This window comes from Octodon degus, unplaced genomic scaffold (assembly GCF_000260255.1).
Source record: "Octodon degus isolate 3935 unplaced genomic scaffold, OctDeg1.0 scaffold00234, whole genome shotgun sequence".
NCBI classification, from domain to species: Eukaryota; Metazoa; Chordata; class Mammalia; order Rodentia; family Octodontidae; genus Octodon; species Octodon degus.
In genome coordinates this window covers 2,507,559-2,516,453 of record NW_004524810.1, presented here as the reverse complement: position 1 = coordinate 2,516,453, position 8,895 = coordinate 2,507,559, and the positions used below count along the sequence as shown (strand labels likewise).

The following is an 8,895-nucleotide window of genomic DNA, read 5'->3' as shown; positions in this document are numbered from 1 at the left end:
AGAAAACATTCTCTCAGGCTTTCACAGAAAGCAAATTGGTCAAGCAATGGCCCTGACTCATCCATATGGCTGACACTGACAAAGGATCTGCAAACTGTGGTACAGGGTTTCAGAGCAAATCCTGAGGGGATTTGACTGACCTTATCAGATACAAAAGCTAACATTTCTTGTTATATAAGTCTTGCTTTAGCTTAGTCTTAACTATCCAGCAGAAAACTATAATAACGAGATATGAAAAGTAAAGCCATATTAATATGCTGAGCTGTAAAGGGCTAAAGTCAACAACTTTGGACATTGCCAGTCCTATGAAAAACCCACTACTATTATGAACTACTAGAGTATATTGGATTATTTTGCTGAAATCACACACCTACTATATTCAAATGGCAATGGAATACCCATCTCTGACAAAACTAAACAACAAAAGGAGTTTACAAAGTTTACAAATCTTGTGTCTGTATATACCAGATAGTTAGGATAGATACACAGCTACTTTCTCTTAATTCAGTGAGAAGGAAGATTTGTACTAATAGTGTTTGGGCAGGATATCATGTCTGCATCTTGTACTATGAATAACTACTACGAAGACAACAATATGCAATGTATTAATTATTGAAACTGTCCTATTCATTGGTTTTGAAACTGTCTCATTGCTATTTATTTCTCAATAAAATTAATTTTTTTAAAAAAGAAAATTTTAGACATGCGTAGGTGACTCACCTGGGTAAGAAAATCACAGTGGAGGAGGGAATTGTCAGATATATTTCCAGATGATCTTCGAGCAACCTACCAGATCAAGATTCACCCTATCTATCAATCATGATTTACCCTAGAAGTATTACTTGATTTCTCTACGTAGGGTAAAGCATTTTTTACCTTTTCTATAATTCATATTAACACAAAAGTCTCACTTTCCTAGGAAGATGTATTAAATAGTTCTGTCCCACACTGCCTAAACCCTTAACTTCTGTGAGGCAGAATGCTTGTATATTTAGACTGAATGATAATGAATGGCCAGAGTTTTTGTCATGATCATCTATTTTACTTTTCCTTCAGGTAATATTGTCACAGAATCTATGCAAATATAAGCATTGCATTTTTTTTGTAACTTGCAACTTTATTTTTTATGTTTTGTGCTTTAGGGTTTATTTATTCTTTTTATTATTAAGTTTATTGATATAAATTAGATATACATATTGATCACATTCATCATGGTAAATTTGTACTTGTACGTGATCTATCTTAGTACCTCTTTTTTTTCCATTGCCCTCTTCTCCCTACCACTCCTCTTTTTTTTATTGTTTACATTGTTTATTTTTTATCATTAAGTTTATTAGTACAATTTAGACATACATAATGACGTTGGGTTCACATTTTGCTCATATCATTAGAAAGCCTACCACTCCTCTTACCCTTCCATTTACCAAGCTTTTTTTTCTTTTTTAATGTATTTAGTACATGGTCTACAGAGTCTATAGTGTCTCACTATGTAGATTGACTCATAGTGTTCTGCCTGTGTTCAGCCTCTCAAGCGCTGGGATTGCAGTCACGTGCCACCACACCCAGTCTCAATCGCTATCTCAGGGTGCCCCAGGGGCGGGCCGGCACAGGGTGCCAGGGGTCGAACCCCAGTTGCTGCAAGCTTGTTTTTATATTATCTTTCTTTTCTTCTTCTTTCTTTTCCCTTCTTGTCATCCCCCTCCCCTTGTTCCTCTTTCCTTTTGAAAAATTTCTTCCTATTTCACAGTAGCCATTAAATTACACAATCTTCCCTTGTTTTTCCACTTGACCGAAGACTAGGAGCAATCTCCTTTTAGCAATGAGTAAATTGAGGCATGGAAATTAAATTGCTTATCCATATCACAATGTAAGTAAGATTTACAGAGTTTGAAAACCTATTTATAATTAATTTCAGCACATGTGCTTTTTCCAGTACACTAAAATTATGCTAAGATATTGAAAGTCATAGTACAAATCATAATACCACAAACTATATGGAGTTCTAAATGTCAAGTAAAAAAAGTAAAAGTAAGCATCCCATAGACAAATAAATTTTTTTCTGTACTAAGTGCCTACTTAGGCAAGCCCAGGGACTGGGGTTCCATTCCTGGGACCACATGCTATGCCAGCCCCATCCCAGGGCACGCTGAGCCAACCACCCAAGACCAAGCAAGGTAGTGCAAGCCTGTAATCCCAGCTCTGGGGATGCTGAAAAGAGGCAAAACTATGAGTCCAAGCTGCATAGTGAGACCTTGTGCCAAATACATTTTTTAAAAGAGTCGTATGTGGCTTTTTGTTTTGTTTGAGACAGGGTCTCCTTACATAGTTCACGCCCTCCTTGAACTTGCTATGCAGTCTGGGTTGGCTTCAGACTCACTGTGATCCTCCTGCCTTAGCCTCCTGAGCATTGAGATTCTAGGCTTTGTTTTTATATTTAGAATTGCTTGTGAAAATTCCACCATCGATAGGTATCAGTGGCCAAATCCTCAAAAGAAATTCAATACAGGTGACAGAACTAGATCAACACACAATTTGGACTAGACGACTCACTTGAATAATAACTTAAAATATAGTGAATAGATTTTACTCACTTTTTTATTTTTGAATGAGATTCTAGCTGCTTGGTGTATTATTTGTAAAATATTATTGCTTCTAAGAATTACATAAGCATCTTACTTCATCAGAACATATGGTTTTGTAGTCTTTCCTGACTTGACATGAGCCGCATATTTTTTTAAATGGATAAATTTTAGTGAATTTATTTTTATTTTTACTTTGTATTTTTTGTATTTTTTAGTACAGGGTCTACAGCGTCTCACCACACAGATTGGACTCGTAGTGATCTTTCTGTTTTCAGCTTCCCAAGAGCTGGGATTACATGCATGCGCCACCACACCCAGTCTCAGTTGCCCTCTCAGCACGCACTGGGTGCAGGGTCTGCACAGCGCACTGGGGAAGCACGCTGGGGATCAAACCTGGGCCCTGCTCTCTGCCTAAGCAGGCGCTTTAACCCGCAGAGCTATCTGGCCGGCCTGAATTTAAATTTTAAAATGTTATAGAGTTGGTACTTAGAGAAATTTATGAAGTAGAAATTTCTTGACGCACACCTGCGGTCGGGAGAGCCCTGATTGGATACTGGAAGAGCCCTGCTGGTCCATTTGCTGCAAACTTGGGCACTCTGTTCTCCATGCCCTTTCTGGGCCCTCCCTGGCTTCCATTCTCCAGAGCCCACAGTGCCCTAGGACGATGCAACTCGGTCACTAGAACAGTTGTCCACACTCGACCCTTCAGGTCAAATGTCTACGCGGACTACAAAATCAAATTTTATTCTGTACTGAAAAACGAAAGGAAAAGCCTGTGTGCCTCCTTGCCCCATCCTGAAACATTTAGTTTTTTAGTCTTTTTTTTAGAAGAAAACTCCATTTGGCATTGTTAAGATTATCATTTAGTTTTCTCCATTGCCACCGTTTTAAGTGGTAGTGTCATTTGATCCTGACTCAAAATCCCCAATTAATTTCAGTAGCAATTTTGAATATGTATTTAATACCAGAATCAAGGGCGACAAATTCAGCTCTCATTTCACGGAGTTGTTGTGCACTCTCCCAGGAATCCTTTCCTCCAGGGACAGCCACCTAGATAGAGCGAAACAATTACTGTGAAGGGTTGCGCCGCGTCAACTTCACTTTTAACCACTAATCAGGGAAACCTAATTAGAGATCTTATTTTCTTGTTCCTCAATTTTTGAAAGTACCAGCTTAAAAAGAATTCTTCCTCACTTTTTCCAATTATCAGGTCTGCTGTTAGTGCAGATATCAAATTTGGGTGCTGATTTCCCTGACATCTCAGACTAAAAATTTCAGGTGGAAAAATAAATGACTATTAGAAACTTACTTATTTGTAATAAAATTATGTTAGCTCTACTTGACTAGATTGCTTTAGAACTAAAGCTTTGAAACCTGTCACAGGTCTTAAAAATAAAATTGCTTGAGTTGCTCAGGAGAACTGTATTAAAATGCAAATTTCCAGCTGTTAATATTTCTTCAAAAACCAATAATCCCTCAAGGCCACCAATATGTCATAATACTTAATGGAAAAATATCCCTTAGGCAGAATGGCCTTTCTAAGTTGATTTTTGATTAAACTTAATACAGTATATGGCAAAAAAATTAAAATAAAAAAGGACATAAATACAGGACTCAACTTAAATTTTATCCAATGTCCTACTAGTTAGAAGAATGAGGCTCATTATATTTCTAATTTATGAATAAAACATTATGTTTCATGATTAGCCAGTGATTATAATATTTAGTATATAACCATTCTAATACAAAAGCCAATAAATGTATGTTTGTTGATACATATGTATACAAGACAAATTTTTGAACTGGTCAGAATTATTTTGTCAAAATCAGCCCACTAGAAAAAAGACAAAAAACAAACAAAATGATAAAAAGCACACATAAAAAGTTAAGAATCTATCTATACTTTAAGGTTTTTTTCTATATATATTGTCCTACAGAAATTGGAACTTTGTAAGTAATTTGTTTATTTCTGTAATGTTATTTGGGATTTCAGTGAATTAGAATTATTCTTTTTTTTTTTTACTTAGCCAGATTTAAACTCAAACATTTTCATGTACTTACTTAAAGTAATAACTGAAATATCATAAATCTATATATGATGGTACATTACATTATTCTCGAATCTCTCCTACTTTAGAATAGACCTATCACATTTTCAACTTGTTTTGAGACATTCAAACAACTAAGTAGTCCATTTTACTGACCCTTAATCCAAAATAAATAAATAGCTCTAATTTCATTCTGTCAACCCAGTTCATTCTCTGTCATACCAATGGCCATCATTTTTTTCCCCTAAGGTGGTAATCGCCTATCAACCAATGGCAAGAAAGGAAAATAATTGTCAATGTATGTGTAGTAGTTTATGTGTGTTGATCATTAAAACTCTCACATGAACTCTATACTAGCCAATCTTATGTACCAGCTGAGTATGAGCGGTCCCAGGGAGTAAACACCAAATTCATATTTATCTATTATATCTATAGTAATTACTTGGAAAAATAAAGCACAAATGGTGGCTACTGATTTGTGAAACTCTATATGATAATCAAAACCTTAATTTCATTTAATTAACACAGAAATTGGTCAGGTTAACAAATGCTTTGTCTTAATATTAAATAGGTATTACTTTTTAGGAGTTGTTGGCTCTTAACTGTATTAGAATCGAGGTCCTGAGTTTGAGTCCTAGTACCAAATATATATGATTGTGAGCTTCTGAGCTATTTCCTTAACAAGTATCACTGGGTTCTGCAATGTCAAAGGTTTTCACAGGGTTAAGTAATTTAGCTATGTGCTTTAGTTACAAATTGTTCACAAAACTGCTGTGTCCTATGTGTCATTCCATGTAAATTCCCTTCTCCCTTTCCTGTATTATATATATGACGCCCTCTCACCTGTCAAATACTTCCTTCTTCCCTCCTTCTTATGTGTCATGTTATGTTCTTTAAGAACATAGCTTCAAAAATTATCACTACATACTTTCAAAGAGAGTGTAATGGAGCACTGAACAAAGCACACTTCAACACCAAGCTGGCTTCATCGCACAGTCAGCAAGATAGCATAATAGCATAAATTAATATGTAGCACACCATATAAAAAAGAAGTAAGGTAACAATCAGAATTATTCTAATAGAGGAAAAATCTGAAAAGAAATCTAACATCCACTCATGACAAAATTTCTGATGAAACTAAGTAAAAGACCTTACCTGAAATCAATAAAAGCTGTTTATGACAAATCCACTGCCAGTGTAACACTAAATGGTAAAAATCTGAAAACATTTCATCTAGAATTAGGAATAAAATAAGTGTCCATTATACTACCCCTGTTCAATACAGTACTTAATACTTTAAAGTACAGTACATAAAAATCTTTTAAAGTATGGTACTTAAAACTTTAGCAAGAATAACCAGGAAGAAAAAGAAGTGTTTAGGTACAGAAAAAGAAATCTAATTATTTTTATTTTCAGATCACATGATCCCAGACACAAAAAGTACCCCACCCAAAGAAAACCCCAGAAGAGCCAGTACACATTTTTAGCAAAGCAACAGTCTATAAAGTCAACACAAAAATCAAAAGCATTGCTGTACAATAATGAATTTACAGAGAAAGAGATTAGGAAAGTAATCTCACATGTAGTAACTTAAAGCACAAAAACCATAGAAATCAACCCAGCCAAGGTAGTGAATGACTTGTACAACACAAACTATAGTACTCAGAAAGAGATTCAAGAGTACATCAGAAAGGAAGAGACGCTGCCTCTACCCAGGATCAATATTATTAAAATGGGCATGTTTAATATTTAATGAAATTCTAATCAAAATACCAACAATAGTGCTGGGGAGATCACTCAGAAGTCTAAGAATATGCCTGGTAAGCACAAGGACCTGGGTTCAATCCTCAGTACCACATGTTGTGCCACCCTGGAACCTGGGTGTGCTGTGTGGTTCTCAGAATAGAGCATGAATGGGCCTACAATCTCGGCCCTGGGGAGGCTGAGACAGGACAATCACACCAGACCAAGCTGCGTAGCAGTACCCACTACCAAATAAATAAAAGATTAATAAAAATCATGTTAAAAAATGTCAACAGCATTCGTTCAAGAATTAATATGTAACACTTGAAATCAACAAGACCCAAATTAGCCAAAGCAATCTGGATGAACAAGAACAAAGTACAATGAATGACAATTCTAGATTTCTAGCTGTATTACAAAGCTGCAGCAATAAAGACAGATGGTCCTGGAACAAAAATGGAAATGTATACTAACAGAATAAAATAGGAGACACAAAATCATACACCTTTCACTATATATTTGACAAAGGAGCTAAAAACATATAAAAGAAAATAAAAAGGTCTCTCAAAGAAATGGCACTGTGGAAACTGGTTATCTTCATACAGAAATATGAATCTGAATGCAATTCTCCCAAGCTGTACTAAAATCGTATCGAAATGCATTAAAAACCAAGATAAAAAATACATTAAAAAATACATTTACTAGAAGATACAACAAACCCTTGTAGTCATAGGCATGGAAAAAGACTTCCAAGGAGAACTGCAAAAGCTGAAAAAAGAATACCAAGATAATCCCAAATTTAAAAGCTTCTTCACAGCAAAAATATAACAATCAAAAGAGCGAAGAGACAACAGATAAAACAGGAATTTTTTTTTGCCAACTACTCCTCACATGCAGGAATAATATTTGTAATATATGAACACTTTTAAAAGAGCATAAAAATAAGACTCAATTTAAAATAAATATATACTACTTAAAAGAAGAACAACTAGGTATAAAACTGTTCAGCATCTTTGCTCATCAGAGAAATGCAAATAAAAACAATACTGATCCTCCATACTTCAATAAGTATGGCTATCATATAGCACTCAAAGAACAAATTCCACAGAAGATGTGGAGGGGAAAAACAGCCTCTCTACTTTCCTGGTGGGAATGAAAACTACTACAGCTATGTCACCAACTATGAAAATTCCTTTAAAAAAAATAATAAGGACGTTCCATTTGACCCAACTATATCTCCCTTGGGTACCTTCCCACAAGGGTACAAGTGATTCATGCATACCTAACAGTTTAATTATGGAAGTGCCCTTTGAAAGATGAATAGTGTGAGAATATGTGGTATGTATAAAAAGTGAAGTTCTACTCAGCCGTAAAGGAAAGACTTGGGTCACGTTTAGGAAACAGATGTATCTTGAAATGGCAATGCTAAGTGGAGGGCCAGTGAGATCCTCCTGCAGAATAAGTGCCTACTTAAGCAAGTGCAGGGACCAGGGTTGTGTCCCACATACTCCATGCAGCACTGGCCCCACCCCCAGGGTGTGCTGAGTGGGCCATATTGACCTGGCATGGTGATGCACGCCTGCAATCCCAGCACTGAGGAGGCTGAAAACAGGAGGATCACTACAAGTCCAAGCTGTGAAGTGAGACCCGGATAGATAATGCAAAGTGGAATAAATCAAACACAGAAAGCTGAATATTACACTGAGTCTTCCATGCGAGAAAACCAAAATATAATTTAAAGAGGAAAATAAAAAAGAGAGGTGGTGGGAATCAGGCAGATGAAATCTAGAGATGGGACAGAAATCAGCAGAAAGGTTGAGAGGGAAAGATGAGGGCAAAGAAAGGGGGAAATGATCCAGATTGGATGTGCATGAGGACCAGCTACCAAACTGAATGTGGTTTTGGCCACCACTGCCGCCATTGTGCCAGCCCCTTGGGTCTCAGTGACGCTAGGTGACACTCCAGAATGAGAGACAAGCCACTTTGGGAGCAAATTGGATCCATCATCCAATATTACTACCAGTTACTCGATAATGACAGAGCCCAACTAGGCGCAATTTATACTGATGCATCATGCCTTCTGGGGGAGGGACAGCAGTTCCAGGGGAAAGCTGCGATGGTGGAGACATTGGCTAGCCTTCCATTCCAGAAAATTCAGCACAGCGCCACAGCACAGGACTATCAGCCTACACCAGACAGCTGCATCATCAGCATGGTTGTGGGCTAGTCTGAGGCCGGTGAGACCCCATCGTGGAGTTCCACCAGATGTTCCTGTTAGAGAACTTCAATGACGCATGGGTTTGCACCAGTGATAGGTTCAGGCTCGCCCTGCACAACGTCGGCTGACCTCCTCCCCGCCGGTGCACATGCTGCTCCCTTCTCCCTCCTCTTCCTGATACTATCACACTCCTCCAGATGCTCCAAATATCATAGACAAGCAAGCAGGGCCTTGCTGGAAGTGGGTGCGGCATCCTGCTGCCGCCACAGTGTTGTGCATGATGTGTGGGCACTAGACTAGCTGC

At 37.3% G+C, this 8,895-nt stretch overlaps 1 pseudogene; it reads left to right on the top strand.

Annotated features, from left to right (window-relative positions):
- Nucleotides 1-8,339: 8,339 nt before the first annotated feature.
- LOC101561494 lies at nucleotides 8,340-8,719 on the top strand (annotated as a pseudogene).
- Nucleotides 8,720-8,895: the final 176 nt, after the last annotated feature.